Genomic DNA, 25,590 nt, shown 5'->3' with positions numbered 1-25,590 from the left:
CTATTACTCCTGGTACCTTCTCTTCTAGACTCAGTTAAATTCCATTAACTTGTTTTTTAAATATTTATTTTTATTTGAGGGGGAGCGAGAGAGTGCCATCAAACTGCTATCCATCCTGATATCTACTGGTTCACTCCTTAGATGTCTGCAGTGGCCAGATCTGAGTCAGGCCAAAGCTGAGAGCTGGAACTCAATTCAGGTTTCCTATGAAGGTGTCAAGGACCCAAGCGCTTGAGTCATCATTGTTGCCTTCCCAGGTTCTTCACTTGCAGCAAGCTGGAGTCATGAGCCAGAAGCGGATGTTGAACCCAGACTTCGATATGGGACACAGGTGTCCTAAACCAGGCCAAGCCCCTGCACCACAGAAAATATTTTGCCTAATAAATCTGTTATTAATAAGGTTTCATTTTATGCTGTAAGATACCCAAAAATGTGAAAAAGTAAAGCATTTTTATAACAGAAATATAATGATTTGAATTTAAACATTCCAGGATTCAAGTGAACATAAAATAATACAGACTCCTTCTAATCTTTTCAGAAATCAAAACCAAGAAAGGTCATACTCTAAAAATGGTTTAATAGGAATGCAAAGTTTTGAGTATTCTTTGTATTCTAGTCATCAAAAAGAGCTAGTTATTAGAATGAGCCCTGAAAGTATAAAGTTCCTTTTGCATGTCTGAAAGAATTAGCTGTCTTCCCTTTTCCAGATTTTCTTTTCACATTTTTATTTGCTTATTTATTAAGCATCAGAGAGAAAGAACTCCCATGCATTGGTCCACTCCCCAAACACTCAAAATGACCCCTTGCTGGAGCTGAAGCCAGAAACCAAGGACTCGATCGTTGGAGTCTGGGTGGTTGAGATCATTTGGCACTCAGCTGTGATGTTGCTAAAGAACATGATGTTCAAAATACATTTGAAGAGATGGAGAAATGTTTAGGTCAAGTAAATTTCCTGGTAAATGCAGCTGATATTATCTGGGATAGTCTTAGAACAAAAACTGAAGATCTGGTGTCTCAGCTTTATACCAACCTCTTGGTGTCCATGCTGACATGTAGAGCTGCCGTGAGGACTATTATTCAGCAGCAGGCAGGGTCTGTTGTCAACGTAGGAAGTATTATTGGCTTAAAAGGCAATTCTGGCCAGTCTGTTTACAGTGCCAGTAAAGGAGGATTAGTTGGATTTTCATATGCTCTTGCCAAAGAGGTAGCAAGAAAGAAAATTTTAGAGTGAATGTAATTGCACCAGGATTTATTTGCACAGATACAACAAAAGACTTGAAAGAACATTTAAAGAAAAATATTCCTCTTGGGAAGTTTGGAGAAACTGTTGAGGTGGCACATGTGATTGTATTTCTTTTAGAGTCACCATATATTACGGGGCATGGTTTAGTAGTGGATGGGGCCTTACAAGTCATAGTATACTTTACAGGTTATTCAGTTATCACAGTGGTTATGTATCTATATCTGGCCATTAATGAGGTAATCATGCCTACATGGATGACATTTGCTAATTAAACCTATTGATGCTACGTATGTTGATTTCTTTTTATAAATATATCTAAAAAAGAGAATGTGTTTTCTAAAGGGTGTGTATCATCTACTTTTGGTTACTTTATAGGTTATAACAAGACTTTTTAAAGTGATAAGTGGTATTAATTTATATATTTTGCCTGAAAAAATTATATTGCCTAATTATGATGAATTATTTTATTGTATTAGGCTGAGTTTTCTAGAAGTTAACCTTTTTGGGCTGTTGCCAAAATAAAAGAGTATTTACAGGACATTGATTAGCTGTCCATATCTTTGCAACCCTAGTAAAGCTGAGTGTTGTATTCCTTTTGCATATGTTTGGGCAGTCAGTTTTTATACAGTTTTAAGCAATTAGGACCAGTTAGATAAAGACATGAATTTAAAATTGACTTCTTAGAGTGATACTACTCTTAATTAAACAGCTGGGCAAAATAATGTGAATCCTTAAGTGTGGTATTAGTTGACCCCTTTTACAAAAATTCTCAAAGGTGATGAAGATTAGTCCTTACCTTAAGGTTAAAAGAAAGAAAAGAGGGCCGGCGCCGTGGCTCAGTAGGCTAATCCTCCGCCTTGCGGCGCCGGCACACCGGGTTCTAGTCCCGGTCGGGGCGCCGGATTCTGTCCCGGTTGCCCCTCTTCCAGGCCAGCTCTCTGCTGTGCCCAGGGAAGTGCAGTGTAGGATGGCCCAAGAGCTTGGGCCCTGCACCCCATGGGAGACCAGGATAAGTACCTGGCTCCTGCCATCAGATCAGCGAGGTGCGCCGGCCGCAGCGCACCTGCCGCGGCGGCCATTGGAGGTTGAACCAACGGTAAAGTAAGACCTTTCTCTCTGTCTGTCTCTTTCTCTCTCACTGTCCACTCTGCCTGTCAAAAAATAAATAAATAAATGGCCCCAAACCAGAAAAAGAAAAGAAACCAAAGACTCAATCCAGGTCTTCAAGGTGAGTGAGTGGTAGGAATCTACTTGAGCCATCTTTACTGCTTCCCATCGTGTACATCAGCAGGGAGCTAGAAATGGCAGCAGAGCTGGGACTTAAACCAAAGCATACTGATATGAGGACCCCAAGTGGCATCTTAACCACTACACCAGATACCTGCCCCTTCAAATCTTTTTCATAACAAGATTGTGAGTTTTGATATTTCAAGTTAGGTCCATTTTGTGTTACTGTAATGAAATATTTGAGGTAGGGTAACAAAAAAGAGGTTTATTTAGCTTCCAGTTTTGGAGGGTGAATGTCCTCATCCATTTGTCTTTAGGTTGAGACTAAAGTTTGATGACATCACTGTGAGGATTGCATACAGGAGCTATCAATCACATGGCCAGATGGGAAACCAAAGAGTGATTTGAGATCAGGCTCAAGCTTTTAAAACAACTCACCATTGCGAGAATTCAGAGGTCCCATGAGGGCTACCTTTATCCCTCCCAGTGGCAGCTTCCTTAGTGATCTAAGGACCTCTTACCATGCCCCACTTCTTAAGATCCACACTACCTCCCAACATTACCACACTAGGGACCAAGCTTCCAACACAAGAAGCTTTGGGGGATAAACCACATCCCAAACATAGAAATCTCAGAAATAAAGAAAAGGTGAACAAAGTAAATACGAGGTTATTAGTATTTTGCCATTATAACTGCTTATTTCCAAATCTCAGTTGTACCCATTGTCTTACCCACTTTTTAAAATATTTATTTATTTGAAATGAAGAGTTAGGAGAGAGGCAGAGACAGAGAAGTCTTCTGTTGGTTCACTCCCCAAATGGCCATAATGGCCAGAGCTGAGCTGATCAGAAGCCAGGAGCCAGGAACTTCATCTGCGTCTCCTACGTAGGTGCAGGGGCCCAAGCACTTGGGTCATCCTCTGCTCGCTTTCCCAGGTGCATTAGCAGGGAGTTGGATCAGAAGTGGACCAGCAGGGAGTCAAACCAATGCCAGTGCAACAAGCCAAGATTTTAACCCGCCGTACCACAGTGCTGGCCCTTTACCCACTTCTGTCCTGGTACACGAACTGGCGTTTGTCCACCTGTAAACTCACACAGCTGAACAGTTGACTCTGAAAAGATGGTGTAGATTTTGATGCCTTAACTGTGTTATACACTTTGTACAACATACCGTTCGTTCTTTTTCTGTAGATTTACCTATAGAAAACTGGAATTCATTTCACTGAAACATAATTCCCTCCACCTACATGCAGAACATTATATCCTTCACTGCAACAAGTATGTCATCCCCTGAAGGCATTTATAACAGTGCTGTTTGTGGGGTTCCTTCATGTGAAAGAGGATTTAGCTGTCTTCTTGCTTCACAGTCTTTTCTCGTTGAGCCCTCTACAATGTCATCTCATTGTCTATGGTCTGTTTGGTTTCCAGTGAGAACCCAGCTCTTAATTTTACAGAGGTTCCCTTGTGTCTTATAAGTCTAATTTTTGGCTTCTTTCAAGATTTTCTTCATGTCTTCGACTTTCATCAATGTGCTGATGGGTGTCTAGGTATGGATCTCATTGAATTTACTCTAGTTGTAACTCATTTGAGCTTGGATATATAGATTAATATTTGTTTAATTTTGGAAATTTGGCACCATTATTGTTCATGTATTTCTACTCCTTTCTTGTTCTGTTCTTGTTTGTAACTCCTTTTATGCAGAATTTTTCATTCCTGATAGTGTCCAACATGTTTCTGAAATTTCAGTCATTATTTTAATTTTCCTCAGGGTGATTTTTTCTATTAACCTGTCTTGTTGACTGATTTTTTTGCCCACTCAAATCTCTGTATTAGGAAATTTTTACTTCAGGGATTATATTTTTCAACTCCAAATTTTGTTTTTAAAATATAAGTTTTATTTCTGTTATTCATTTGGTGAGACATCATACCATGCTTTAATTCTTTTAGGTATAGTTTGTTCACATTTGATTATATTTTTATAGCTGATTTACTAAGCTGAAATAAATACAGGCTCCCTCAGATTTTTTTTAAAGATTTTTAAATTTATTTGAAAGTCAGAATTACAGAGAGATGGGGGGAGACAGAGTTTTTGCATCTACTGGGTCATTCCCTATATGGCTGCAGCAGCAAGGGCTGGGCCAGGCCAAAGCCAGGAGCCAGGAGCTTCCTCCAGTTCATCCACATGGGTGCAGGAGCCCAAGTACTTGGGCCATCTTTCCCTGACTTCCCAGGCACATTAGCAGGGAGTTGGATTTGAAGTGGAGCAGCTGGGACTTGAATCAGCCTTCCGTATAGGATGCCAGTGCTGCAGACAGCGACTTAACCTGCTATGCCACAGCACCAGCCCCTCAGGGATGTTTTTGTTGGTTGCCTTTTTTTCCTGTATATGTAGCATACTTCCCTGTTTCTTTGCATGTTTCAATGTTGTGATAAAAACTGGATATTTTAAGGGCCAGCATTGTGGTGCAGCAGATGAAGCTTCTGTTTATGATGCCAGCATCTCATATTAGAGTGCCAGCTTGAGCCTTGGCTGTTCTGCTTTCGATCTAGCTCCCTGCTTCAGGGCCTGGGAAGGCAGCAGAAGATGATCCAAGTACTTGGGCAGTGCTTCCCATGTGGCTGCTGGCTTTGACATGGCCCAGCACTGGCTGTTGAAGCCATTTGAGGAGTGAACCAGTGGATGGAAGACTGTGTATGTGTGTGTGTGTGTCTGTCTGTCTCTTTGCCTTTCAAATAAATAAATTTTTTTAAAAACTGGATATTTTAGATAATATCACAACTCTGGTATCAGATTATTCCATTCCCCCAAGGTTTGTTGTTGCTGTATTTTGTTAATGTTGTTATTTATCTTGTTGCTACTTATTTATTCAGCAATTTTCCTCGAAGAATTCAGTATTCCTTACAATGTCTGTTCATTTAATTCCCTGCTATAATTTTCATTTCTTTTTGTTTTTACTTTTTTGAAAGTATGTTTTTTTTTTTTTTAAAGATTCATTTATTTGAGAGGTAGAGTTACAGACAGATGGAAGGAGGGAGGGAGGGAGAGTGATATCTTCCATCAGCTGGTTCACTCCCCAAATTGCCACAACAGCTGGAGATGGGCTGATCCAAAACCAAGAGCCAGGTACTTCTTTAGCTCTCTCACATGGGTGCAGGGGCCCAAGCACTGGATCAGAAATGGAGCAGCTGGGACTCAAACCTGCACCCATATGGGATGCTGGTGCCGCAGGCAGAGGCTTAACCTGCTTTGCCACAGCGCTGGCCCCCACTTTTTGTTTTTTACTATTAAGCCTGGTCTCCTAAGGTTCACACCTGGGCCAGTGCCATTTATTGATGAGCCAATTATTGGCCAGAATTAATTCAGTTCCTGCGTGAGTATCTTTTCCAAGGGGATCTCTGTGAAAATGCATACATTCAGATTTCAGATAGTTTACAAGGCAACCTTTAATTTTACTTTCAAAACTTGCCTGGGAACTCAAGGTCAGGCAGATATGAGTGGCTGGTACCTTTTCCATTCTGAGGTCTTTCCTGGGCATGCTAGAATTTTATGTTCCCAGGAATATCTCAGAGGTTTCCAGAATGTCCTGTGGTCATCTAGTTTCCCAGAATTCCCTTTTCATTGTAGGCTAGACTCTTGTTTGCCACAGCTGAAATCACAGCTTTGGGCAGCTTAGTTGCTGCCAGCACTTTACGTTCATTTCAGTAGTGTTCCACAGGTAACCCCTTACTCTTCACCCCTCCAATGCCCTTCCATTTTAAACTGAGCAGAGCTGAGCTTTGAGTGTAATCAAATACCTACCATACTCTGCAAATAGAGATTTTTTTTTTCAGGTTTCTGCAAAATAATGACTGCTATAGGGGCGGTGCTTTTAAGAGAGGCTCCAAAAAGGTCTGATCTATCCCCTTGTCTGAAGTACTGCTGGCTTTTGGCTACAACACTAAGCTAAAGAGATGGGGAATGGGCATTGTCCCAAGTTAAAATGTCCCAGATACCAGTAGTTTAAAAGTTTGTATTGTTTATATGATTTTCATTTAGCCATGTGGCTTTGTATAATTGTCAGAGTTCTCAAATGCTGGGTTTTATATATTTTTTCCCATAGTTTCATTGTTTCAGAAGACAAGGGAGGTTCACCCAGGCCCTTGCTGTGCTTTTTTTAGATTGTGTATTCCTTCCTTTTCTGTTTTCCAGAGTTTATGTTGAATTGGTGTTATTTCTCCTTTAAGTACATGGAAGAGTTTTTCAATAAAACTATCGAGGCTCAGAGATTTCTTTTTTGTAGGGTTAAGAACAAGTTCAAATTCTTTGATGGTAGTAATAGGATTGTTTAGGTTTTATATTTTATGTTGGGTAAGTTTTGGTAATATGTTGTTTTGAGGGACTTGTATTTAATCTGTTTTAGTCATTTTTACTAAGATCCAGATTTTACTCATTGGTTTTTCCCTACTGTTTTCCTGTTTTAAATTTCATTGATTTCTGATTTTACTATTTTCTACCTTCTACATGCTTTGTGTTTATTTTGCTTATTTTTTCCTAGTTGTTTAAGATAGACACTAAGGGGGGCTGGCACGGTGGCACACTAGGATAATCCTCTGCCTGCAGCGCCAACATCCCATATGGGCGCAGGGTTCTATTCCCGGTTGCTCCTCTTCCAGTCCAGCTCTGTGCTGTGGCCTGGGAGTGCAGTGGAGGATGGCCCAAGTGCTTGGGCCCTGCACCCGCATGGGAGACCAGGAGGAAGCACCTGGCTCCTGGCTTCAGATCTGCATAGCTCCAGCCATGGCGGTCATTTCGGGAGTGAACCAACGGAAGGAAGACCTTTCTCTCTCTCTCTCTCTCTCTCTCTCTCTCTCTCTCTCTCTCTTTCTCTCTCTCTCTCTCTCACTGTCTGTAACTGTCAAATAAGTAAATAAAAATCTTTTTAAAATAAAGCTTAGATTACTTATAAGTACCATTGTAGCTGTATATTTCAATTATTAGCCTTTGTAGAGGGAAATTTCAGATCCACAGCAAAATTGTTCTGATGGTACAGAGAATTATCATTTAGCCCACCTTGTTTCCCATATTGTTAATAGCTTACATAAATTATTATGGTAAATCTGTCAAAACTATTGAATCAGGCTTGATACTTTATTATTAAAGTCTATATTATAATTTTTTTACCTTAAATAGTTTTTCTGTCCCAGGATGCTGCATTATATTTAGTAGCCATATTTCTTTAAACTTCTGTTGGCTTTAATAGTTCATCAGATTTCCCTTATTTTTGGTGATACTAACAATTTTCATAAGTATTTGTTAGGTTTTTGTCCCCCCAGAAACCTTTTATTTAAGGAAAATAAACTTAGACATTTCATAAATACAACTTTAGGAACATAGGGATTCTTCCCACTATACCTGCCCTTCCACCCTTCTTCCCCATCCTTCCATTCCCATTCTTTCTACCAATATCTATTTTCAATTAACTATATACACATATGATTAACTCTATACTAAGTAGAGAGTTCAACAAATAATAGGAAAAAAACCCTGCTCCTCAACAGTCAAGACAAGGACTTTTCAAAATCATTGCATCGCAAAGTGTCAATTTCACTTCTATAGCTTGCCTCTTAGGTCCTCTATTAGTTATCACAGATCAAGGAGATCATATGGTATTTGTCCCTTTGGGACTGGCATATTTTACTAAGTTTGTTTTCCTTTTCCATCCATTTTGTTGCAAATGACAGGATTTCACTTTTTTTACCGCTACATAATATTCTATGGTATACGTATCTCATAATTTCTTTATCTAGTCTTCCATTGATGGACATTTGGGTTGGTTCCATATCTTAGCTATTGTGAATTGAGCTGCAATAAACATGGGCGTACAGATAACTCTTTCATATGCTGATTTCTTTTGATTGGGTATATTCCCAGGAGTGGGATGGCTGGATCAAATGGTAGGTCTATATTCAGATTTCTGAGGTATCTCCATACTGTCTTCCACAGTGGCTGTACCAGTTTACACTCCCACCAACAGTGGTAAGGTCCCTTTTTCTGCACATCTGTTAATTTTTGTATGAAAGCCATTCTAAGGGGGGGGGGGGTGAAACCTCATTGTGGTTTTGACTTGCATTTCCCTGACAGCTAGTGATCCTGAGCATTTTCTCATGTGTCTGTTGGCCATTTAGGATTCCTCTTTTGAAAAATGTCTGTTTAAGTCCTTTGCCCATTTCTTAACTGGATTGTTTGTTTAGTTGTTGTTGAGTTTCTTGATCTCTTTATATATTCTGGTTATTAATCCTTTATCAATTGCATATTCTGCAAATAATTTCTCCCATTCTGTCGATTGCCTCTTCACTTTCCTGTTTCTTATGCAGTGCAGAAACTTCTCAATTTGATCTAATTCTATTTGTCAATTTTGGCTTTGATTGCCTGTGCCTCTGGGGTGTTTTCCAAGAACTCTTTGCCTATGCCAGTGTCTTTCAGGGTTTCCCCAAGGCTTTCTAATAATTTGATGGTATTGGGTCATATATTTAGATCTTTAATCCATTTTGAGTTTTCCTAGCACCATTTACTGAAGAGACTGTTCTTGCTCTAGGAATTAATTTTAGTTCCTTTGTCACAGATAAGTTGGTTGTAGATGGTTGGATTGATTTCTGGCATTTCTGTTCTGTTCCTTTGGTCTATCCATCTGTTTTGTAGCAATATCAGGTTATTTTGACTATAACTGCCCTGTAGTATGTTTTGAAATCTGGTATTGTGATGCCTACGGTTTTGTTTTTGTTGTATAAGATTGCTTTAGCTATTCAGGGTCTCCTGTGTTTTCATATGAATTTCAGCATCATTTGTTTCTAGATCTGAGAAGAATGTCATTGGTATTTTGATTGGTATAGCATTGAATCTGTAAATTGGTTTAGGTAGTATGGACATTTTGATGATATTGATTCTTCAAATCCATGAACATAGAATGGAACATGCAATGGAAGATTTTTCCATTTTATGTTTTCTATCTTTCTTTAATGTTTTTGTAATTCTCATCATAGAGATCTTTGACATCTTTGGTTAAATTCATTCCCAGATACTTGATTTTTTATAGATATTGTGAATGGGATTGATCTTAGAAGTTCTTTGTCGTATGTGGCATTGTCTGTGTATACAAAGGCTATTGATTTTTGTGTGTTGATTTTATATCCTGCCAATTTACCAAATTCTTCTATGAGTTCCAGTAGTCCCTTAGTGGAGTTTTTTGGATCCCCTATGTATAGAATCATATGATCTGCCAGTAGGGATATTTTGACTTCTTCCTTCCCAATTTGTATCCCTTTGATTTCTTTTCCTTGCCTAATGGCTCTGGCTAAAACATCCAGGACTATTGAATAGCAGTGGTGAAAGTGAGTATCCTTGTCTGGTTCTGGTTCTTGGTGGGAATGCTTCCAACTTTTGCCCATTCAGTAGGATGCTAGCCATGGGTTTGTCATAGATTGCCTTGACTATGTTGAGAAATGTTCCTTCTATACACGATTTGCTTAAAGATTTCATCATGAAAGGGTGTTGTATGTTATCAAACGCTTTCTCTGCATCTGTTGAGAAAATCATATGGTTTTTGTTCTTCACTTTATTAATGTGATGTATCACATTGATTGATTTGTGTATGTTGAACAATCCCTGCATATGAGGGATGAATTCAGTTTGGTCTGGGTGAGTGATCTTTCTGATGTGTTGGCTAGTATTTTGAGGATATTTATGTCTATGTTCATCAGGGAACTTGGTCTGTAGTTCTCTTTCTCTGTTGTATCTTTTTCAGGTTTAGGGGATTAAGGTGATGCTGGCTTCATAGGAGTTTGGGAAGATTCCCTCCTTTTCAGTTGTTTTGAATAGCTTGAGAATAATTGGAGTTAATTCTTCCTTAAATGTTTGGTAGAATTCTGTAGTGAAGCCATCCAGTCCTGGGCTTTTCTTTGTTTGGAGGGTCTTTATTACTTATTCAATTTCTGTCTTGGTTATTGGTCTGTTTAGGTTTTCTATGCCTTCAAGGCTCAATTTAGGTAGGTCTTATGTGTCCAGAAATCTACCAATTTTTCCTAGGTTTCCCAGTTTGTTGCATACGGCTCTCCGTAGTAATTTTTTTTTTTTTTTTGGACAGGCAGAGTGGACAGTGAGAGAGAGAGACAGAGAGAAAGGTCTTCCTTTGCCGTTGGTTCACCCTCCAATGGCCAGCGCGCTGCGGCCGGCACACCACGCTGATCCGATGGCAGGAGCCAGGTACTTATCCTGGTCTCCCATGGGGTGCAGGGCCCAAGCTCTTGGGCCATCCTACACTGCACTCCCTGGCCACAGCAGAGAGCTGGCCTGGAAGAGTGGCAACCGGGACAGAATCTGGCGCCCCGACTGGGACTAGAACCCGGTGTGCCGGTGCCGCAAGGCGGAGGATTAGCCTAGTGAGCCACGGCGCCAGCTCTGTAGTAATTTTTGATGATTCTTTTTATTTCTGTAATGTCTGTTATTATATTTCCTTTTTGATCTCTAATTTTATTGATTTGGGTCTTCTCCCCCCTTTGACACACAGTTGGGCCTTTTTTTCAAAAAACAAGCTCTTTGTTTCACTGATATTTTGTATTTTTTGTTTCAATTTTGTGTATTTCTTCTCTAATTTTAATTAATTCTCTTCTCCTACTAGTTTTGTGTTTGGTTTGCTGCAATGCATTGTTTCTCATTTCTTTGGTGCATTTCCATTTTCTTGATTTAGGTACCAGTTGATATAAACTTTCCTCTTAACACTGCTTTTACTGTATCCCATAAAATTTGATATGTTGTATTGCAGTCTTCATTTGTTTCCAGAAATTTGATTTCACTTTTGATTTCTTCAGTGACACACTGTTCATTCAGGATCATGTTGTTCAGTCTCCATGTGTTTGCATATGTTCTAGAGATTCTTGAGTTGTTGATTTCCAGCTTCATTCAGTTTGGTCAGAGATGTGCGGTATGATTTGGATTGTTTTGAATTTGCTGTGATTTCCTCTCTTCCTAGTATGTGGTATATCCTAGAGAAGGTCAGTGCACTGCTGAGAAGAATGTGTATTCTGCACCTGCATGATGCAGAGTTCTTTGGATATCCATTAGGTCTATTTGGTCTATAGTGTCAAATAGCTCTGTCAAATAGCACCCAGCCCCCTGTCAGTTCTGCCAGCCAGACTCAGGCGTCTGCTCTCTGCTGTTTGCTGAGCGCACGGACACAAGCTGGTGCAGCTGTTACATATGTGCAAAATGGCACCTGCTCTCTCTCAGCTAGTTACAGGATGCTGGTACTAACTGGTCAGGGCAAGAGATGTGCCCCTTTTTTCCCTCTAGGTTGGCAGGTGCACTGTTCCCCACAGGGCTCCAAGCCGGAGTCATGCCAGGCTCTTCCTGCAGCTTTATGGGTTGTGGCTTGGGCAATTGCAGTCTGGTCTCATATCACTCAAAAAGTCTCTTGGCTGCTAGGGTCCTGAGTTGTGCAAGTCCACACCCTCCACATGGGTCCACAGTGTCTAATTTGCATGGAATTTCCTCTCCTGTTTTCTCCCTAACTCTTCCCTGAGATTGCACTCACCCCCCCCCTTTTTTTTTTAGCTATCTTCCCCTCAAGTCTAGGTATTTTGTAGAATTTGGTTTTTGAATATTTTCTTACTTTGTGGTAGTATAAGATGCTTCAGGCTCATCTTGCATATTTCCTATCCCCACCCTGGAAGCAGCTGTTGACATAAGTAACCTTAAATTCTTCTATTGCAGGATGGTCTTAAAACAAAGATGTGGATACTTGAGATATTACTACTTCTAGGCCCTTAAGGATGACAGATAAGGAAATATATAGATATTGTGAAGAGTTCATGGGAAAACAAATTTAAAAATAAGTTTCTTTGGTTCAAAAAAAATTGAAATGCAAGCATAACTTTTTCATAACACACATTTTCCATGAACTATTTAAAGACCTCATTGTAGGTATAGTAATTTTAGAATTGTTAACGCATACTCTAGTGAGAAACACCTTTATCAACTAGAATACAGTGATTATGAAAACTTTGTTTTACCTTTAGTATTACAGGTACCACTCATTTCTGAAGATACATAGTTCAACATCTGTTCCCCTATCCCCTTAAATAAGGTTGTGTCAGATTTCCAGTATGGCTAGGTTCTTTTGTCCCATTCTTTATTCCATTTTGAGATTCCCTTACCTCCTCTGAGATTTTTAAAATTTACATACATTAAGTAGTACTCTCTGTGCTAAAATATTCTGTGCATATTGGCAAATGCATTCTATCCTGGGATCCCATGAGCTATAATTTTTAAAATATTTTTATACATTAAAATTTACTCTTTTTGTTCTATAGCATGCCATAAGTTCTGATATGTTATATTCTCATTTATAAATACATATATACATACATATGTGTATTTCCAAAATGTTTTCTAATTTTCCTTGAGACTTATTCTTTTATTCATTTTGTTTGGTGGTGTGTTTAATTTCCAGGTGTTTAGAGATTTTTCTCTTAATCGTTGTGTTACTAATTTGTAATTTAGTTTTTTGAGATTTATTTAATATTTAATTGAAAAGCAGAGTTAGAGAGAGAGACAGACAGACAGACATAAAGACGGACAGAAACAGAAATCTTCCATAGGGTAGTTCACTCCCTAGATGGCCTCAGTGGCTAGGGCTGGGCAAGGCGGAAGGTAGGAGCCAGGCACTCCATCCATGACTCCCACATGGGTGGCAGGGGCCCAAATATTTGGATCACTACCTGCTGCTTTCCCAAGTCAATTCTCCTCAATTTGTAAAGGTTTGTTTTATGACCCACCATGTGATCTTTCTTGGTGAATATTCCATGTGTACTTGAAAATCTGTATATCCTACTTTTGTTGAATAGATTGTTCTATATCTTTAGATCTAGAAGTTTGATGGTTTTGTTCAATTATTCTATATTCATGCTCACTTATACTGTTCACTGATATTTTAGTTGACTAAGAAAAGAATATAGAACATTACAACTCTAATTGTGTATTTGTCTTTCTTTCACTTTTGTCCATTTTAGCCTCCATGTGTTTTGAAGTTCTTTTGTTAGCTGCATACACATTTAGTGATATATCTTCTTAGTGAATCAACCATTTATTCATTATGTAGTATCCTCTCTACCCCTGGTATTTCTGTTTGCTTTGATGTCTACTTTGTCTGACAGTAAAATACCCATTTTGTCTTTTTTTGATTAATGGGTACATGGTATATCTGTTTCACTTCAGTTTTAGCCTACTTATATTTCAAGTGAGTTTCCTGCCAACAGCCATGGTCATTTTTTAACCTATTGTGATAATCTTTCAGTTTTTTAAAGCCATTTGATGTAACTATCAATAAGTTTGGATTTTGGTCTACCATGTTTGTGTTTTTTTCTGGCTTTTTTAAAAATATTCTTCATTCATTTATTTCAAAGTTGGTGGGGGGGAGAGATCTCCCATCTGCTGGTTCACACCTCAGATACCTACAATGACCAGTGCTGCACCATGCTAAAGCCAGGAGCCAGGAATTTAATCTAGGTCTCCCATGTGGGTGGCAGAGGCACAAGGATGTGAACTGTCATTACCTGCCTCCCGCGGTCCACTAGCAGGAAGCTGGAATCAGAAGAAGAACTGGGACTCAAACCCAGGCACTCTGATATGAGGTGTGGACATTGCAAGTGCTGTCATAATCACTAAACCAAACACCCACTTGTTTTTCTGTTTTTCATTTTTGAAATATGTCTAATTATTTGTAAGACAGAGTGACAGAGGAAGAGACATGAAGAGAGAAAGAGGTATCTTCCATCTACTGGGTCACTCCCCAAATGCCTGTAACAGCTAAGGCTGGATCTGGACAAAGTTAGGAGCCAGGAGCCAGGAACTCCATCCAGATTTTCCAAATGGTGGCAGGAACTCCAGCACTTAGGCCATCATCTGCTGATGCCTCCAAGGAGCATTAGCAGGAAATTGAATCAGTAGCTATGAAGCCAGGATTCAAAAAGGCAGTCTAACATGAGATTCAGTTGTCCCAAGCGGCAGCTTAATTTGTTGTGCCATGATGCTTGCCCCTGTTTTTGATTCTTTTATTTATTTATTTGAAAGGTAGAATTACATATAGGGAGAGGGAGGTCTTCCATCCACTGGTTCACTCCCCAAGTGGCCACAACAGCCAGAGCTGAGCTGATCCCAAGCCAGGAGCCAGGAGCTTCTTCCAGGTCTCTCACATGGGCTCAGGGGCCCAAAGACTTGGGCCATCTTCTACTGCTTTCCCAGACCATAGCAGAAAGCTGGATCGGAAGTGGAGCAGCTGGGACTGAACCAGCACCCATATGGGATGCCAGCACTGCAGGCAGCGGCTTAGCCCACCAAGCCACAGTGTCAGCACCTGTTTTTTAGTCTTTTGTTAGCCTTTCCTGCTTTCATTTGGCTTATTTTAGTATATTTTAGTATTTCATTTTAATTTATCCTATTTTGTCTATATCTTCTTGTATAGTTTTCGTGGTCGATCTAGGATTTGCAATTTATACAATTAACTTTCCAATCTACTTAAACATTCATGTTTTACCATTTCAAGTACAATGTACAAACCTTATATCTATGTAGGTCTCTCTACCCTCTCTTTATAATTGTCTTATGTATTCCATCTCCATATATGGAAAACTTGATCATATAGAATTACACTTTTTGCTTTTGCTGGAGTTTCATAACAGCAGATAAATACACTGCTTTTCCATCTTTCCTACTGGTATTGTTTCCCTGTGTGACAATATTTCTTTAGATTTCTTTAGCCTTATTTTAGAGCAGCTCTCTTTCGTTTTAATCTGAAAAATTTTTTTCACCAATCATCCTAAAGGATATTTTTACCATACATGGAATTCTAGATTGACATTTATGTCATCATTTTCTAAATATTATGCCACTTCTTCTGGCTTCTGTGGTTTGTGATAAAAAGCTGTAATAATTTGAGCCTTTTTTCCGTTATGAAATGTATTGTCTTTCACTGGTTGCTTTCACAAGTTTTTCCTTCTCTTTAAATTTTAGCAGCTTTTTTCTTTCCACTTCACCAATTACTAAACATGAGCACGACTTTCCTGTTTGGGATTTATTGAACTCCTTGAATATGTAAGTCTATGCCCTTTGTAAAATTAGGCAAGTTTTCATCTAATATTTCTTCAATTTTTTCTTATACTGCTTTTTAATCTCCTTTTGACAATCTGATGACACAACTCTTAGACCTTTTGTTATTATCCCACAGATCCCTTAATTTCTGTTCAAGTTTATTTTTTAGGCTTTCCTTTCTCTGTTCTTCTAATTGAAGTTTCTACCCCCTGTCTTCTGCCATTGAGCCCAACAAGGGAATTTTATTTTTATTTTGGTTGTTGTATTCTTTGGCTCCAAAGTTCCATTTGTATCTTTTATGTCCTTTATTTATTTCCTGAGAGTTTCTGTTTTGTTACTAGTTACAGGTTTCATGATTACTTACTTTACCATTTTTATAATAGCTATTTTAAATTCTGTCAGTTTATTCCAACATCTGTATCATGTTGACATTGGTATCTGTTTATTGTCTTTACCCATGAGTTGAAATGGCCCTGGTTCTTTGTCATATTGGATTACATCCTGGACATTTAAAATATTGTGTTTTGAGACTCCAGTGTGTTTTTTAAATTCTATGTATAATATTGATGTTTTTGGTTATGGAAAGATCAGCCTTCCGTGGACTGTTGTTACAATGTCAACTTAGTTTCATAACCTTGGCAATACTCTTTGGATCTGTGTCACTGTGGACCTCCCAGTGGTCCTGATCTGTTTCAGTCCTGGACTGTTGTCTATTTTTTAGTTCCCATGTCTTCAGTGTACCGAATAGGATCATAGTCATGCATGTACAGCTCAGTGAGGAACCCAGGAGTTCAAAAACAACATTCCTCAGTCCTTCCCTCCCTGCAATATCCCTATTACTTTTGGACTCCTTGTGGCTTTTTTAATTCCTCAACCAGAAAGTTAGAATTTTAGTTTCTCTGGGCTGGTGTGTCTTTTCACCAGTGTACCCTTGCCTAGGGCCAAGTTTTGGAAGATTAGAGAAAGCAGAAAAGCAACAATGATGTTCTCATCCTCATAGGACTATAGGTTCACTAATTGGAGAGGAGGGGTCCCTTCCCCCAGAGTTTGGCTTCTATAAGCTTCCACTGTGGCTTTTAACTTGGCATCATAGGATTTCTTGTGGGCTAGGGTGAGGAATATGGAGAAAAGAAGGAAAAAATGACAGAATTTATGTATTTTTGCATAAATGTTTCCAATTCCCTTTTCCATTTCTCAAGCTAGAAGTAGAGAATCTCCTCTATAGATCTTTCTCGTTGAATGCCCCAATACTCACTTTTAAGTTAGTCATAGGCTAACAGATAGGACAACATAGTAGACTTAATGTTATTTTAATGGGGCTTCTGTGGTCTTAGTCCCTAGTCAGCACTATTTTCTATTGGAATTCTCACATAGCTGTTCCCTGCATTCTGTCCATCTTTTATGGCAAATATGCCAAGTCTGTCTATCTGCAACCACTGATGTCTCTGCTCAGTTTTCCTCATTTTTTATTTTAAACCTGGCTTCCTAGAAGTGCCCCCTATGTCTCCATTGCTTAGTGCTCAAAGTTCCCTTATAGGTCACATTTGGAAAAAAACCGCAAGGCTGAAAGGCTTCTACTCTCTGCTGATGGCTCTGTGTGTGGGCACAGAAGTTCATTCAAACTTCAGGTCTCGTATGTTCTGACCCAGCTTTTATTTTCCTGCAGTAGCTTTCATGCCTCCTCTTTGTATGTCCAGGCTCCATCAGTCAGTTATATGTGTGTGTGTGCTTTTAGCCCTCCAGTCTCTGCTGTGCATGGGACATTCTTCCAGTCATTCTGAGCTAGTGGAAAATTTATCAAGCACCCTGTGGCTGTCTTACATCCTAGATTTCCCTGTTAACCTCAGGTTAATGGAGCCCTTGCTTCTAAAGCTCCAAGTCAAGTGAATCCCCAGGCATAGCAAGAGCAGTAGCAGTACTGTTTTCTCGGCTTGCCCTGCCTTAGTAGAATTGTTGGACAACACAGCTGGGTAGGGGTGAAGGTAGTAGCTCAGTACAAAATCACTACAGCTTGCATAGTTCTTACCTGAAGCTCAGTAGTTTTCATGAAGAAATCTTTTTTTTTATTATGTTACATGCCTTTGGGCAAATTGTAGAGTGCTAAAGTGGCTATTTGGAATTGTTCCCAATTTTATGATTGCTTTTGAGGGAACAGAAGATTTGTTAGCCTCCTCATTCTGTCATGCTGGAAGCTGGAATTCCTTTTTAAAGATTGATTTTATTTATTTATTTATTTATTTATTTATTTATTTGAAAGGCAGGGGGAAGGAAGAGAAGAAGAAAAGATAAATCTTCCATCTGCTGGTTCTCTCCCCTACATGGCCACAACAGCCAGGTCTGGGACAGGTGGAAGCCAGGAACCAAGAAGTCCATCCAGGTCTCTCACATGGGTGTCAGGGACCCAAGTACTTGAGCCATCTTCCACTGCCTTCCCAGGAACATTAGGCTGAAGCTGAATCAGAACCTGAGCAACTGGGACTTGAAACAGCACTCTCTTAAGGGATGCTGGCATTGTAAGCAGTGGCTTAACCAATTGTAGCACAACCCCAGCCTCTATTTTATTTTTGTAGGTGGGAAGGGAGTATCTTAGTATTGTACTTTTGTTAATTTAACTTGTTTATTAAAGTGTTTCCACCTGTTCCAAACCAAAGTCAACATAAAAATAATTCTTCTCTAATGGGAACTAAATTATTTTTGTTTTTCTTTTTAAAACTCAAGACCAAATTTACAAAGATCAGGCTATTCTAGTGATTTCCAATCTTTAGTATTAATAGCTTTCTTTCAAAGCTTCTGATATACTGTATTTTTTCCCATTTGTCATGGGTTTGTAGAAACATTTGTTGGACTTGGCCCAGCATTTCATAAACTATCAGTAAGGAAATCATAGGTGTTTCATGGTCAAATGGGAAATACTGGATTCAGTAATTAAAAAAATAGTTTCTTATAAGTGAGAATTTCCATAAAGGAAATAATATACAACATTTCCCAGACAGTTTTATCAGAGAGCCCATTTTTCACAGAACACATTTTAAGAAGCACTGCTGTAACGTATGCGGAAATCACATCCATCCTTCCCTGCCCACAACTGTACCTGTTTTGTGAGAAACATGAGTTGCTGCATGGGATTACAATATAATATTATTTACAATGTGTGTGTTTGTAGTTACTTTATAACATGAGCGCTGTGCCAAATACTTTATAACATGAGCACTGTGCCAAATTGTGGGGAATACTTAACATAAAAAGAATGAGGCTGCTATCTTTAGAAAGGGCCTGCTTGCAAGGTTGGCCATTGGCTGGTGTGTGAGAGCTTGCTTTCTCTCTGGTGTCTAATTGAATAGTAGTTCACTTGGCCTACTTTATTGGTACAGATAGTGTGACTTATGCTGAACACCTGTTTTCCTTCTGAGAGTCCGGAATTTTGGTATGTGCCTCTGTGATCAGCCCCCAGTGAAAACCCTGGGTGCCAAGTCTAATGAGCTTCCCGGGTTAGATACTTGTACACCTGTTGCTGCAATTTTTGTTGCTAGGGAAAATAGCATGTTCAAGTCTGTCCCTTCAGAATAGGGAGGGAGTATACAGAAGGAAGTGTATGCATGAATTTCTTTTTTAATATATGTATTAGAGAGGGAGAGAGAGAATATGAATGAATGAGATCTTCCATCTGCTGGTTTACTCCCGCAGTGGGCCACCATGGCTGAGGCTGCCCAAGCTGAAGCCAGGAGCCAGCGAAGCATGAGTGGCAGGGCCCATCTACTTGAGCCATCTTCTGCTCCCTTCCTAGACACATTAGCAGGAAGCTGGATCAGAAGTGTAGTAGTTAGAGTTTAGAATTGGCACTCTGAAATGGGATGTAGGCTTTCCAAGTGGAGGCTTACCCCGCTGTACCACAACACTAGCCCCATGAATTTCTTTAGATTCTTACCCTTTTTCCTTCACAGTCTTTTGTGATAAACCTTAGCCATGAATACAACTGTATGCTGAGTTCTATGAGAACTTTTAGCAAATCACTGAATGTGTTGGTGGCTTGGGGAACTCTGAACATAAACATGTTTCCTATGTTCTTAATTCCCAAAACAATTCTGTAAGGTAGGTTGGTATTAGTGTTTGTCTCTTACAGGTAAGGAGACTAATGTAGTGAGGTTGAGCTACTTCCCTAGGATCTCAGTGAGGGAGTCTATATCTTTCTGACTCCAAAACCTTGACTCATAGCTATTATACTGCATTGCCTAACGGTGTCATAAATTGTGTCTGCAGTGAGTTGAGAGGACCAAGTGGAAGATAGTCAAAGATGATAGTGGCGTGAGAATGCTTCCTGTAGAGGTAGGATTTGAGAAAGATAAGTGGGCAGGATTAAAATTGATTAGATGCAGTAGGAAGAGTACTGTAATGTCAATAGGTAGAATTGCATGAGATAAAGGCATGCAGATGGTAAGATTCAAGATTTATTTGGATAAAAGACAATGTAACAGTTGGTGAAATGGAGAGTTTACACTAGAGAGTTTTTCTTTCATACTTTAAAAAAAAACTTTTGAAAGCAGCCACAGCTTATCTGTGCTAGTGTTTGGTTTAAGATACTGTATCTGACATAACACAATTACATGTTTTAGCTTAATAAATGATATATGTTTGTTTAAGGATAATAAAAATAAATAAGATAATGTATTTGTTCTGCACAACCAACTGTGATTTCCAAGGACTTTGTCACCTAAAAATGTTCAAAACCCACTGTTGTGTTACATTAAGAGATTGAGACTTTTTTGAACATGGGGGATAACCTTCCAAAAACAGCATTTTTAAATTATTAACACTGTGTTTAGTAAAGTATTCAACAAATAGTATGAAAAAAAAAAAAAACTGTGCCTCAACAGTCAAGACAAGGACTGTTCAAAGTCATTGCTCTCTAAGTGTCGATTTCGCTTCTACAGATTGCCTTTTAGGTGCTCTGTTAGTTTTCACAGTATTTGTCCCTTTGGGACTGGCTTATTTCACTAAGTATGATGTTTTCCAGTTTCATCCATTTTGTTGCAAATGACAGGATTTCTTTTTTTTTTTTTACCATGGTGTTGTATTCTGTAGTGTACATATCCCATAATTTCTTTATCTAGTCTTCAGTTTATGGATATTTAGGTTTATTACATGTCTTAGCTATTGTGAATTGAGCTGCAGTAAACATGGGAGTACAGGTAACTCTTTCATATGCTAATTTCATTTCCCTTGGATGAATTCCTAGCAGTGGGATGGCAGGGTCATAGACTTACTATGTCTATATTCAGATTTCTGAGGAATCTCCATATTGTCTTCCACAGCAGCTATGTCAGTTTACATTCCCACCAGGAGTGGATTAGGGTACCTTTTCCCCCACATCCTCACCAGCATTTGTTGTTTGTTAATTTTTCTATGAAAGCCATTCTAATGGGGGTGAGGTTTGGCCTCATTGTGGTTTTGATTTGCATTTCCCTAATGGCTAGTGATCCTGAACATTTTTTTTAAAGATTTCATTTATTTATTTGACAGATAGAGTTACAGACAGTGAGAGAGAAAGAGAGAAAGGTTTTCTTCTGTTGGTTCACTCCCCAAATGGCTGCCACAGTTGGTGCTGCACTGATCCAAAGCCAGGAGCCAGGTGCTTCTTCCTGGTCTCCCATGCAGGTGCAGAGGCCCAAAGCACTTGGGCCATCCCCCACTGCCCTCCCGGGCCACAGCAGAGAGTTGGACTGGAAGAGGAACAGCCGGGACTAGAACCCGGTGCCCATATGGGATGCCGGCGCCGCAGGTGGAGGCGTGAACCATGGCACTGGCCTTGATCCTGAACATTTTTTCATGTGTCTGTTGGCCATTTGGATTTCCTCTTTTGAAAAATGTCTCTTTGCCAGAAGGAGGCACCTGGCTCCTGGCTTCGGATTGGTGCAGCACACCAGCCGTAGCAGCCATTTGGGGGGTGAACCAATGGAAAGAAGACCTTTGTCTCTCTCACTGTCTAACTCTGCCTGTCCAAAAAAAAAAAAAAAAGAAATAAAGAAAGATGTCTCTTTGCCCATTTCTTAATTGGGTTGTTTGCTTTGTTGTTGAGTTTCTTAATCTCTTTATATATTCTGGTTATTAATCCTTTATCAATTACACATTCTACAAATAATTTCTCCCATTCTGTTGGTTGCCTCTTCACTTTCCTGAGTGTTTCTTTTACAGTACAGAAGCTTCTCAATTTGATATATTCCTATTTGTCAGTTTTGGCTTTGATCACCTGTGCCTCTGGGTCTTTTCCAAGAACTCTTTGCCTGTGCCAATGTCTTGCAGGGTCAAAAACAGCATTTGATCGATATTAATCAGGTGGTAGTATGAAGAATATGAGTATAGTGGTGATAGCCAAGGAGTGAATCCATTTAGATCGTTAAAATTATAGTAGTCCATGTACAAGATGATAATGAGCTTAAGAAATTATGGATATGAAAATAGATAAGAGATGTTGTATTTGATAATTTTCTGTCATGTGGTTGTAGACTCTATCTGTGTGGGTGTGTGTGTTGCAGGGTAGGAGGGGGCAGTAGAGGTTCAGAGGGTCTGAGTGTAGGTGGTTTGTAGAAAATGTGGTATCTTTAACAGGAATACAACTTTTAGGTGGATTATTATGCTGTGACCATGATAAGTTTGACTCTGTATTGTATTGGAATGATTTATTGCCATCAAGTAGAGAAATGCATTTTGGAATTGGTTGTAAAATTGGGATTGAAGAGAGATATCAAGGTTTAAGATAAGAGATGGAAACATTTGTAGTGAGGCAAACTCTGAAACTATTTGAATGTAGGTATATCTTAGCAGAAAGAACTAAACAGAGCACCAAGAACTGAACTCTGGTTTTATTTAATTTTTATCAGTAAGAAATGCATACTAAAGAGCACCTTTGAAGTTAATACATAATGTTACTGTTACCAATCATAAATGATATTTGTAGACTATTTATTTTAATGTGTATTGATAGGGGCTTTCTGATTTATGAACTTTAAGTGGTCTTTTATAGTGTGATATGAATAGCTTCTAAATAAAATCAGTAATTAAGTGTTCCTGTCAAATGTAAAGCCTAGTGAGGCACTGAGTCACATTCAAATAGCATTTTTCATTTCATATAGCACACTATTCTTGGTAACTTTGGAGGAGTGTGCGTCTGTACAACTGAGTAGAACCTTCTGTTGCCTACTTAGGAGTGGTACTACCCCAACCCATTTCATTTAAATGCTTGTTTTGGTTTGTTAGATTTTTGGCTCTTGTGCCGCTCAGGCAGCAGTTACCACTGACTACCAACGGAGTATTCAGATAACTTGTTCCACCAGAGTTGTACACGAGAAGAGTATTGGCATTGTGTTTTTCCTTAATGTAGAAATTTTTATTTTTAAGGTTTATTTTATTTATTTGAAAGGCAGAGGGCCAAAGAGAAGGAGAGACAGAGAAAGAAAGAGATCTTCCATCTGTTAGTTCACTCCCCAAATGGCTACAACAGCTGGGGCTGGGCCAGGACCAAAGCTGGGAGCCCTGACCTCCATCCACATCTCCCATGTGGGTTGCAGGGATCCAAGTACTTGGGCCATCTTGCACTGCCTTCCCAAGTACATTAGCAGGGAGAAGGATCAGAAACAGAGCAGCTGGGACTCAAAACTGTCACTCTGATATGGGATTGCTGGCATTACATATGGCAGCTGAACCTGCTGTACCATATTGCCAAGCCCCCAGAAATTTTCTTAAATGAATGACATTTAAATCTACTTCTTGGCAATAGATATTTTAGGAGCTGAAGGAATTGAGCACAAAAATATTACTGAGAGAAGCTGGGTGGCAAAACTGCTGCCACTGGGATGCCAAGCTTTCTTTTCCTTTCCATCCTCCCTGCCAGACATCTTTCCAGGGCAAGAACACCATCTATCAAGGTTTTAACTCTGGAGTCTGCCCTCCCTAACTTTGTTGTACTATTTGTTCTCTTACTGGAGTTGACTGCGGATTAAATTAATGTACAGAGGGATAGCAAGAAAAAATGACATCTGTATTATACACTGACATGTATGTCTCGGAATTTTAAAAGCCTTAGAAAAATAGCAATTCCAACAATATGGTATGTCATTTTCATACATCATGGTTACCTCAAATTAGTAAATATTATAAAACTGTTGTGTATGTTCCAGTTAATTCATTAAGCTAGCAATTTTCACTGTTTCCATTTAATATAATAATCAATTTCCTTGATTCTGAACTTTCAGTAGGTTCTTAGAGACTGACTATGCATCAGTCATCATTGAAATTGTTGTGTTTGGGCCGGTGCTGTGGTATAGCAGGTAAAGCTGCCACCTGCAGTGCCAGCATCCCATATGGGCACCTGTTTAAGTCTTGGCTGCTCCACTTCCAGTGCAGCTCCCTGCTAATGCACCTGGGAAAACAGTGGAAGATGGCCCAAGTCCTTGGTCCCCTGCATCCACGTGGGAGACCCAAAAGAAGCTCCTGGCTTCAGATCAGCCCAGCTCCAGTCATTGCAGCCATTTATGGAGTGAACCAGCAGATGAAAGTTCTCTCTCTCTCCCTCTCTCTCTCTCTCTCTGCTCCTGCCTCTCTGTAATTCTGCCTTTCAAATAAATACATAAATCTTTTAAAAATAAAATAAAAAATAAAGATCTATTTTTTAAAAAAGAAATTGTTATGTTCCTCCTTACTAAGTATTTTCCTCATCTATTTCCCAGCTTATTACATGGATTGACATGATACCATGGAAAGCACTCTGACCCAACAGTGAAAATAGATTCTAGCCCTAGCATATAACTCCAGTTGTTTACCTTCTAGGTGCCCATTTCCTCATCTATAAAATAGAATACTACTTGCTGTGCCTGTATCACAAGCCTGTTGTACATTTCAAGGAAGAGAGAGAGAGGAGTGAATGAGAAAGCTTTCAAAAATCTTAATATGGAAGCATCTTGCATTATCTTTAACATTTTCTGTATTTTCATGACTGGATAATATGAAATAAAATAATAGTAGTAAATTAAATAAAATTATATAATATGGAAAAATGTACCATAAAATGTACAAGAAAATTTCATGTGCTTGTTTAAATTTCTGCACATGTTATTATGCTTAAATTTCACAACCATATTTTCTAACATTAATTTTAGACCCACTCTAAGTGGCTTGTAAATCAGAGGAATTGGAACCATATGAATCTTTTCTATGAGAATGATTTAGTAAGTATGGATAATAGTATTAAGTTATCATTTAAAGGTAGTGTGATGTTCAGATTAGGAAACTGCACCAATGGAGTCCTCTGTAATTGATTTCTTTCATTTATTTGAACATAGTACGTTCCAGAACTGATGAGGCTCTTCATCAAGCCATCCGTGTCCTCATTTCTGCTATTCTAGATACACATTCTCTTTTAATTATAATCATAGGCAGAAATAATAGTGATAAAATAAAATGAGATTCCAGTTTTCTGAAGCTTGTTGAGAGGCAGCCTGGTATATTGAAAAGATAGAGTCTTTGGGCACTAGAGTTCCAGGCCTGGCTCTGCTATAACCAGTTGCAAGAACTCAGGCATGTCAATTTAGTTTTTCTGGGCCTTGCTTCTCCATTAAGAAACAAGTGGTTTGGACTAGACTTCTCAGGTTCTTTACATTTTCACATTCTGTAATCCTTTATTAGCCCTTCTAAGTATCTACCTGAGAAGAAGCTGAGATAACGATTAGAGTTTATACTGGTGTTTTTGGAGATAGTGTTTATTGTACTTGATTTATACCTAAGGTAACCATATAATTTACTATCCAAATTAACAAAAAGAAACTTTTGGGAGTCAAAGGGGTGCTCCAGGACAACAGCTTTAAACCAAGACTGTCCAGGTAAACTAGAATGTCTGGTTACCCTAATCTGTACCCCATGTGTGGTCTTCCATTATAAATACAACTGCATTGTTGGCCAAAGAAGAGTTACATATTTCTCAATGTTTTTTCATGGTTTTCCTGGTTTTTTCT

The 25,590-nt window shown here is 39.0% G+C and overlaps 1 protein-coding gene and 1 pseudogene across 6 annotated transcripts in view; both read left to right on the top strand.

Annotated features, from left to right (window-relative positions):
* The window catches only part of LOC103351847 (3-oxoacyl-[acyl-carrier-protein] reductase pseudogene), a 28,671-nt pseudogene extending 3,083 nt beyond the window's left edge, over nt 1-25,588 (top strand).
* WNK3 (WNK lysine deficient protein kinase 3) overlaps nt 1-25,590 on the top strand; it is a 172,122-nt gene that overhangs the window by 137,042 nt on the left and 9,490 nt on the right. The gene's annotated exons all lie outside the window — the stretch shown is intronic.

The sequence above is a fragment of the Oryctolagus cuniculus genome, chromosome X (genome assembly GCF_964237555.1).
Source record: "Oryctolagus cuniculus chromosome X, mOryCun1.1, whole genome shotgun sequence".
Lineage (NCBI taxonomy): Eukaryota > Metazoa > Chordata > Mammalia > Lagomorpha > Leporidae > Oryctolagus > Oryctolagus cuniculus.
This window is presented reverse-complemented; position numbering and strand designations above follow the sequence as displayed.